This window comes from Balaenoptera borealis (genome assembly GCF_965194805.1).
Source record: "Balaenoptera borealis genome assembly, chromosome: 14".
Taxonomy (NCBI): Eukaryota; Metazoa; Chordata; class Mammalia; order Artiodactyla; family Balaenopteridae; genus Balaenoptera; species Balaenoptera borealis.
In genome coordinates this window covers 90,951,776-90,961,449 of record NC_138875.1, presented here as the reverse complement: position 1 = coordinate 90,961,449, position 9,674 = coordinate 90,951,776, and the positions used below count along the sequence as shown (strand labels likewise).

The following is a 9,674-nucleotide window of genomic DNA, read 5'->3' as shown; positions in this document are numbered from 1 at the left end:
TGTGCCGACCCCCGGGGAACGGACCCCGCCTCCCGCCCCCCGCCCGACCGCGCGTACGTGGACCCCGCGCCAAGCACGGGTTCACGGTCGGGGCTGGGGACCCGGCGGGCGCTTGGGGGAGCCTTTGCACCGTGGTAGAAAGGAGGTGGGGTCGGGTGGCGGTGCAGGAGGGAGGGTGGGAGGGGTCGGGGTAGGGGTGGGGGCAGGGAGGGGCTGGGGGCGTGGGGGGAGCCGGGCTGCAGCGGGGCTGGGGGTGGGAGCTCGGGAGGGACTGCGGGAGGGGGTGGGGTGAGAGACTAAGAGGGGCGCGGGCGGCGGCCCTGACTCTGGTGGGGTCTGGGCGCAGCTGGGAGTCAGCGAGGGCCGCGGGTCCGTGGTCGCTGTGGGTTTGGGGAGGAGAATGATAGTAGGTGACGGGTGTTGGGAGGTCAGTGCGCGCCCGGCACAAGCTCAGAGCCTGCCATATATAATCGTTCACTTCTCACAACATCTGTCGTGATAGAAACTATCATTGCCATTTTTCAAATGAGGAAACTGAGGCCCAGAGAAATTAAATAACTTGTGGTGGGTCACAGAGCCAAAGGATCCTGGGCAGGGCGTTCAGATGCAAATGCCCCTACACCTTAGTTCTGTTTCTACAACTGCTCCCCTCCCCCACCCCTTCACGCCTCCCCTCCCCCCATCACAGCTGGTGCTATCAAGATTGAGGTCCCATTCTACGGACAGGGAAACTGAGGCCCAGGCGCTTCTGCTTGACCCACATTCCCCCAGTCTGAGGGGAGTGGTGGCCCCTCCACCCAGGTGAGGGCTGGGTTTTCGGGCAGAGCCTCCTCTCCACTGTCCTCCCGTGGCTGGGGTCTTGCTCATCCTACCCTGTTACTCTCCAAGCCTCAGTGGCCTGTTCTGGAGCATGGAGATTCTGCACCTGCTCAGAAGACCGTTATATTGACCCGCTGAGATCACTTGCAGTGAGGACCCTGCATACGATGACCATTCACAGGCACATCCCCCAGCTTTGCTCAATGCTACTGGCAAAAACCTGGCTCAGACTGGCTCTGGTCAGGGAAAGGAAATTTATGGGCTCATTAAACTAGGCCATCTCAGAGCAGGCTGACGTCAGGCAAGGCTGGATCAAGTTGCACAAGGACGTGATCAGAATAGGGTTTCTCTCTCCATCTCTGTGTTGGCTTCATCCTCAGGCGAGATCTCTCCAAATGGCAGCAAAGACAGAGCGGGCAGCTGCACCCGACATTCTTCCAGTTTAGCAAACCCGGCCGACCGACTCTCAGGCCACAGTCCCAGGGCCATCTCTCATTGGACGCTGTGGGCCGTGTGCCCATCCCTAACCAAGCGTGTGGCTGGGGGGGTGGAAGTGAGCAGAGCCACCTGCACTGATGGTGGGAAGGAAGGGGTTTTCTAAAGGAACTGAGATGCTGACGTCAGAGTAAAGGAGGGTGGGTGGCAGCCAGGGCTGGCTCAAGGGGCTCGGAAGAGATGCCGGAGCAGTCGACCCCATGGTGTAACAGTTCTTCCTGCATTTGAGAGGGGACGCTGGCTGAGGAGCTGTAGGCGGCACTGAAGGCGGTGAAGAGCCATGGCAGTGGCAGTGGCAGGGCCACAAGCATAAGAAGCGGCCGACAGACAGACATGGTTCTCCCTAGGTAGGTCCAGATGGTGCCTGGTGAATGGTGCGGGAACCAAGGATGCTTGGCTAGATGTCGGGGGACATGTCACTTCATGGCGGGTGCTGTGTGGCACCACAGCTGCTGTTTTCTCCTCGAGTCTGCCACTGCATTCTGGCATTTGAATGTGGCCCAAATACAAGCGCTGACGAGAGGCCACTTTTCACCCATCAGATGGGCGACGTTGAGAAAGTCATCTATCATCACTCACCGAGGAGGGAAGGGGGACTTTGGTGCTCCTGGAGGGGGTGCCAGCTGGTACAGCCTCGCTGGGAGGCCATCAGGGAGCAGCTATTAAAATTTGAAACGTACATTTCCTATGGCCCAGCATTCTTGGTGTCTGCCCTAGAAAAACACTCGCATCTTTGTACAAGACGGCTGATGCAAGATGTAATAGTTAACCAAAAAAACCCCCAGAAACTGCCGAACTGTGTGCGCTGGTGCTGGCTGTGGTCAGGGACACGGGTGATGGGCAGAGTCCCCCTGCGCCCGTTTGCCGGCCTGTGTTTGCTGCGGTGGGGTCATGTCCCGCTGCAGAAATGGGCACCTCTTCTAAGACCCGCAGGTGCTGTGTAAGCTGGTGGCTGGCCTGGGATGACCACACTGGGACGTACCCCAAAGACGGAACACCACACTGAGTGAGAAAGAGTGGACTAGATCCAGGTGTACCAACGAGGCTACTCAGACCTACTGTTGAGTGAAAAGGAAAATTATGAGAAAAAAAGCAGAGAGCAGAAAAAGCCCACGAAACAACTACATAGTTACATTTACCATGGGTACCACGCACAAACACATGTGTCATCTCTTCTGAGCTTGGTCTGCTCAGGGGACCAGATGAGGACCAACAGGTAGGTACCAGGATGTGAAGGGACCAAGGCCTTCAGTGTCTCAGCACGGTTTTACATTCTTACCAGGAGCAGCTATTCCTGGTTTGCTTGTGTAACTCAAGGTCAGTGGGAAGAGCAGGGTACAGGTGTGTGTTGGATGGGAAAGGTCAACTTGCTCAAGGAGGTCCCTCCTCCAAGATGGGGCCCCAAGGGGAGGTGGTGCCCTTAGACCAGGCCCCAGGCCTTCAGTCTAGCAGAGCGATGGGGCACTGGCCGCATGCCTGAATCCCTGCCCTTGTGGGGCTGACACCCAGCGGGGTGGGCATAGATGAATCGGGTGCAAAGTGGAACAGTGGCTCCCAGAGGTTCCAGGCCCCATCCCTGGAATCCACGGATGTGTCCCCTTATGTGGTAAGGGGAGCCTTGCAGATGTGATTAAGTTAGAGATCTTGAGATGGGGGTGGTCGCAGTGTCCTCACAAGGGCCCTTGAAAGAGGGAGGCGGGGGAGGCTCAGAGTCAGGGGAGGAGGCCACGTGGTGATGAAAGCAGAGGTCGGAGTGATGCAGCCAGGAGCCGAGGGATGCAGGTGCTTCTAGAAGCTGGACGAGGCGAGGAGCAGAGCCTCCCTGGGAGCCCCAGAAGGAGCCAGCCCTGCTCACACCTTGCTTTCACCCCAGCAAAACTGTCTCTAGACCTCCGGACTCCAGAACGGTGGGAGAACAAACGTGCCTCACTTTGCACCACTAGGTTTGTGGTCACAGTTACTGCAGCCACAGGAAACTCCTGTGCATCTTATGGGCGGGATCGGGAGGATGGGATGTCAGCTTCGCAAAGGCCTGAGGGAAGAGCAGTCAGCCAGGGGGCCAGCCCGTGCAAAGGCCCCGGGGCAGCCTCTGTGTGTTGGAGGTTCAGGCATGGGGCTGGAGTGCCGAGAGGGGGAGGTGGTTTTAAAACTTGTCCTTGGGACTTCCCTGGTGGCACAGTGGTTGAGAATCCACCTGCCAATGCAGGGGACACGGGTTCAAGGCCTGGTCCAGGAAGATCCCACATGCCGCGGAGCAACTAAGCACGCGTGCCGCAACTACTGAGCCTACGTTCCGCAATTACTGAAGCCCGTGCGCTCTAGCGCCTGCGTGCTGCAACTACTGAGCCCGCATGCCGCAACTACTGAAGCCTGCGCGCCTAGAGCCCGTGCTCTGCAAAAAGAGAAGCCCCTGCTCGCCGCAACTAGAGAAAGCCTGCACGCAGCAATGAAGACCCAACACGGCCAAAAACAACAACAAAAAACTTGTCCTTGAACTCTTGGCTATGCTTCCCAGCAGGGGCTACACCCCTGGCCTTCGTGTCCACCTCCATCAGCAGATGGGCCTGAAGGGCTCACGTGATGACTTCTGAGCCTGCCTTAGGAAAGGCCACAGGCTTCCCTGGACCCCCTGGCACTCAGTGCAAGACACTTGCCATCTCAGTGGGGGCGGAGAGAGGGAGAGAGAGAGAGGACGCACAGGAGCCCCAGCTGTTCGAGCCGGCCCTTTGCGTCTTCCCAGCTCAGCGGCCAGCTTGCGGGTGAAGAAGCTTCGGGTGGTCGGGGGGTGGCTGCGGGGAGGCCTTGGGGAGCACTGCCCGGCCGAGCCCGGACCGCCGCAGCCGTGGGCGGTGGTCAGGAGGGCTGGGACGTGTTTAGTACTGCCACATTTGGGATGTTTTTGCTGGTATCTAGATGCCGTGTGAGTCTGCTAGGGCCGCCGTAACAAGCACCCAGACATTTATGGTCCCGTGTCCTGGAGGCTGGAAGTCCGAGATGGAGGTGTCGCAGGGCTGGTTCCCCCGAGGCCTCTCTCCTGGGCGTGTAGACGGCTGTGTCCTTCCTGTGTCCTCACGTGGTCGTCCCTGTGCGTGTCTGTGCCCTGATCTCCTCCTCCTATAAGGACACCAGTCACACTGGACCGGGGCTCACCCTATGGACTCATTTTACCTTAATCACCTTTAAGACCCCATCTCCAAGTACAGTCACATCTTGAGGTGCTGGGGGTCAGGACGGAAGCATCCAGATTTTGGAGGAACACAGTTCAGCCCATAGCAGATGCCCAGATGGAGGGAGAGGGGGTCGTAGCCAGAGGTGAGAGGTCGTCAGGGCGGGGACCGGGTGCACAGGGGGTTGTGCGGGCCGAGTGGCCATGGGGGCCGGGGTGGGGTGTCGCTGGTGTCCCTGGGCCCCGCCCCACTCAGCTCCCAAGTGCAACTCTTGGTCCTGGAGCTGGACCCTCTGCCCAGCCCGTGCCCCCGGGGAGCACCCCAACCCCTCCCTCTCCGGGGGACCTGCCTGAGAGGGAGGCGGGTCCCCCCGTGCCACGGCCTCCAGAGAGGGCGTTACAAGAGAAATCAGTTCCGGTTCAGAAGACTTGTATTCACCTCTTAGTATTTGAAGAGAAGCTGCTCTAACTGCTGGGATTGTCTGTGGGACGTGCTTTCCGGCGCTCCCCGTTGTCTTCCGTCCAGGACGAGTCTCTGGCCCCCTTGGCCCCATTGGTCCCTGTGCAGGAGGAACTATTTCAGGTGCCTCCGAGAAACCCAGCTTAAGAGGGAAAATTAGAGAGGTGGTTTCAGGCATGGTTGGTTCCAGGGGCTCTGGGCCCAGACTCTGCTTCCTCCCTTTGGCTGACCTTGTGTGCTCCCCCACCCTTCCCAGAAGAGGAGGCCCTCCTTTTCTTTTGGCCGTGCCACGCGGCACGCAGGATCTTAGTTCCCCAAACAGGGATCAAACCCGTGCACCCTGTGCTGGCAGCTCGGAGTCTTGACCACTGGACCGCCAGAGAAGTCCCGAGGAGGCCCTTTCTAACGTTTCAGGGAAGGTCCTGGGTTGTCTCACTTGGGTCTTGTGCTCTTCCCTGAGCCCATCACTGGGCCAAGCAGAGGTGAGTTCTGATTGGCTGGCCTGGGTCCTGGGCTGAGGGCCTGTCAGCCCCAACCTTACCACATGGGCCAAGTCGGGGAGGGGTGGCTTTCCGGAGGAAAATTGGGGTGCAGGTGCCAGAAAGGGGTTTTGGCAGGAAAGAGGCCGACAGTGCATGTTCCTGCACCCTGTCCAGGCTTGTCGTCGGTTGCTGTGCTCTGGGAACTGATCTAAGGACGTACAGACCCAACTCAGTGAATTCTGGCTGCCCTACTTGGAGGCGATGTAGCTACTCCCAATTTAAAAAGAACCAAAGCTGAAAACCTATGTCCACAGACAAACTTGTGCATGAGTGTCCGTTGCAGCATTATTCATAATGGCCAAAAAATGGAAACTGCCCAAATATCCATTGACCCGTGATGAATGGACACACAAATGTGGTGTATCCACACAATGGAGTATTATTCGGCCCTAAAAAGCTATGAAGTTGTGATGCATGTTGCAGCATGGAAGAGCCTGGAAAACACTATGTAAGTGGAAAAAACAGGAAGACAAGGCCACGAGGTGTACGATTCCATTTATAGGAAATGTCCAGAACCAGCAGATCCAGAGAGATGGGAAGCAAAGCGGTGGCTGCCAGGGGCTGGGGGAGGGGAAGGGGGGGGCGACTGGTAATGAGTAGGTGGTTGGTTTATTTTGGGGTGGTGGGAATGTTCTGGAATTGGATAGTGGTTGATGGTTGGACGGTGCTATGAGTGTACCAAAAGCCACTTTAAAGGGGTGAGTGGCATGGTGTGTGAGTCACCGCTTAAAAGGAAAGATGGGGATGACGGGTTAGGGGCTCTGCTCCAGGCCCACTGGTGAAGGGCCGGCAGGCCGGACCCGCCTGCCCAGTCTGTGCTGTGTGGCCGCTGCTCTTCCGGCCCCGGCTGCACAGTGGACAGCTGCTCACAGGGGTCAGCAGGTTGTGAAACTGAGAAGAAGCCAAGTTACTGTGCATCACTGAATCAGCGGTACCACGATCTCAGAGAGCGCGAGGAAGGGGAAGGGCCACCACGCACACGGTGACAGGCTGCTTTGTCACGTGCAGTTGGTTTCCGACTTATGGGAAGAGCTTTCTAGACTCAGCAAGACACAGCTCTTCACCGTGCATCCCTATTAAACACACATTAAAGAACAAGGAAAGTTAAGCAGGCTGGTGAGGTGTTGGAGGCGCTGTCAGGTCTGTGCTCTGTCCGTGTGGGGGGGAGGGGTGGGTGGAGGGCGGGGGAGGGGGCGGGTGGATGGGGTGGGGGGAGGGCGGGGGAGGGATGGGGAGGGGAGGGGGAGGGGAGGGGAGGGGGAGGGGAGGGCGGGGGAGGGATGGGGGAGGGGGAGGGGGAGGGGAGGGATGGGGGAGGGGAGGGATGGGGAGGGCGGGGGAGGGGAGGGATGGGGGAGGGCGGGGGAGGGGGAGGGATGCTCCTTCTTTTTTTTTTTTTTTTTTTTTTGCTCCTTCTTAAATAGTCCTGGAGGAGCGCAGCCGCTGGGAACACACGGAGAGCGTCTGACGCCCACACTGCCCTCAGCCTATAGCCGAGTGTTCCTCGGAGCTCAGGCCTGCCCCTGCACAGCATCTGGAGTTTCCTTCCAAGGCCCTGTATCGGGGCGAGTGGTGTCCCCCTAAACTCACGTCCACCCAGAACCTGAGAATGTGAGCTTATTTGGAAAGAGGTTGCTGCAGATGGAATCAAAGCTGAGGCTGGAGATGAGCCCATCCTGGATTGTCCGGGTGGGGCCTGAACCCAGTGACAGAGTCCTTGGAGAGGAGGTGAGAAGGCGGGAAGCACACGGGCAGGTGGCGGCAGGGCCGGGAGCCATGCGGCCACGAGCCAAGGACACAGCAGCGCCCAGGACGCCGGCAGCACCAGGGGCGGGACGAAGAGCAGCGCATCCGCCCTCAGAGCCCCGGCCTTGCGGCACCCGGGCCTCGGGCTTCTGGCCTTGCGGCACCCGGGCCTCGGGCTTCTGGCCCTGCAGCACCCGGGCCTCAGGCTTCTGGCCCCCAGAACTGAGCGGACAAACTCCTGGGTTTTCAAACCCTGCTTAGTGGTGGTTTGGGCGGCTGCCCAGGACCCTGACACACCTCCCAGCTGTGCCCACCCTGCCTGCCTGCTGTTCGCTAAACCAGGGCCGGGGCGACCTTCCCCACACGTGGAGGGATGGTGCCACCTGCCTCAGCGTCAGGGGCTTCCGTTGTGCTCGGGGGGCAAGTCCCAGCTCGCACCCCAGCCCGTGGGCCCAGTCTGCTCCGCCCCTCCTCCTTCACCCCAGGCCCCCCACCCCAGAGCTCCCCCCGACCCTCATTACTTCCCGCAGGTCTCGCCCGCGCCTCTTCCTGAGAGGTGCCCCCTGGCTGAAGCCTTTGCAAAGCAGCCCCTGCCCTCGCCCCACTCCCCGCTGCGCAGTCCCCACCACCCGCCGTCTGGTACCTTCTCGTCTGTTCATTCCGGGCCCCCCTCAAGGCCGGGGGCTCTGCTGTCCTGCCCTCAGTGGCTCTCAGCCGCACCATGAGGGCCTCAGGAAGGATCCTCCACCTTCGAGGGGAGGCTGCCCCAGCCCACTGCCAAGGCGGCGAGGAAGTGAGCGGACCAGCCACTGCCGGGGCTCCAGAGGCCTGGTGTCCCGGGTCCCCCGGGCCCTCAGCTCCCCCCTCCCAGCCCTTCGTGCGGGGCTCCCCAGAGGCTGGTCCTGGGTCGCTCTCTCTCTGCTCTGCTGCCCGTCAGGCTGACTCTGGCGGCTCCAGGTACCAGCCACGTGCTGCGGGCACGAGGCCCGTTGGAGACCTTTGGCCGGCAGCCTCCTGCCTGGACAGTCCCATGGATGAGCCACGCCAGGCAAACCCGTGTGTCCCCAGCGCGGGTGCGTCAGCTCCCCACCACACCCCCTGCACTCCTGACTCCGTGGCAGGTGTAGCTGTGAACCCCGAAGCCCAGGCTGGAAACCTGGGCGTGATAGTTATTTCTGTAGAACTGCTTACTGTGTCTTTAACCCAGAAGCGCTCATTCTGAACAAGTCTGTTACAAATAATGGCAAAAGGAAATGCAGCTCTCCACCTTGACTTGATTGAAGTCAACAAGTATTTCCTCTGGTAGCGTTCGAGCCCCTAGTTCCAGCTCTCTATTCACACGACGTTTTGGAAGATTAGCTCTGGAGCCCAGCCGAGGGGCACCCGCGTTCGGATGGCAGCCTCAGCAGCAGGCGACGGTGCCCACCAGGCGTTCTGCATACGATGGACGCCGTGTGTGACTGAGGCCACTCTTCCCGAGTGACGCCCCTGTCCCCTCCCCGCCGGACTCTGGGACCCAGGGTTCCAAGCGCGCTGGGCGAGCAGGTTTGATGGCTTATGTGCGCTCACCGCACAAGCTAACGCGCGTTCAGAACGCGGGCGTTCCTAGGTGCCGGCTTTAGAAGGCAGAGTTTGCGTGTTTGAGTTTCTCTTTTCTTCTTTTTTTTAAAAAAGTAAACTTTGGGAATTCCCTGGTGGTCCAGTGGTTAGGACTCTGCTTCCTCTGCAGGGGGATCCCTGATTGGGGAACTAAGATCCCGCGTGCCCCGCGGTGCGGCCAAAAAAAGAAACTTTAAAATCTGGAACAGTTTTGCATTTACAGAAAACTTGTGAAGACAGTGCAGAAAGGGCCCGTGTGCCTCACACCTACTTTCCTGTGCTGTTAACATCGTACGTGTTGTGGAGCGTTGTCACCAGCAGTGAACCGATGTCCACGCATTATTATTAACTGAGGTCCCTGCTGTATCAGACTTTCTCATTTTCCCCCTAACGTCCTATTTCGGTTCTGGGATCCCATCCAGGTGCTCCTGGGGTCTCGTGTGTCAGCTGAAAGAAGTATGTGTGTGTAGTAACCCGCGTGTGTAGTAACCTGGGTGCGCGCACATATGCATAAACGCTTCTACATGCAACCTCCCGTAGCTACGTTCAGCTAAACGTGCGCTCACGCTGAGGTCTCCGCATCTAATCCGTCACCACAGGGATCATCCGGCCTCTCCCCTCGCCGACCTGGGACCCTGGGAGTCACTTTGGGCTCATCTTTCTGTGTCTCTGTCTGTCTCCCTCATCGGTCACTGAGCCCCCCGGAAGGCCTGGCCCCGCCCCCATTCCCGCCCTCTGCTCGGCGTCCCCTCTCCCCCAGGCCCACCGACCGCTGCCGTGGACCAGGCTGTGTCGTCGGGCCTCCCGCTTCCAGGGCTTTGTCATCGCCTGGCCCGTGTGCTGAGCC

The 9,674-nt window shown here is 59.5% G+C and overlaps 1 long non-coding RNA gene across 1 annotated transcript in view; it reads left to right on the top strand.

Moving 5' to 3' along the window:
* Nucleotides 1-9,674, top strand: part of LOC309610422 — a 487,797-nt gene that overhangs the window by 456,806 nt on the left and 21,317 nt on the right. The window lies entirely within an intron of this gene.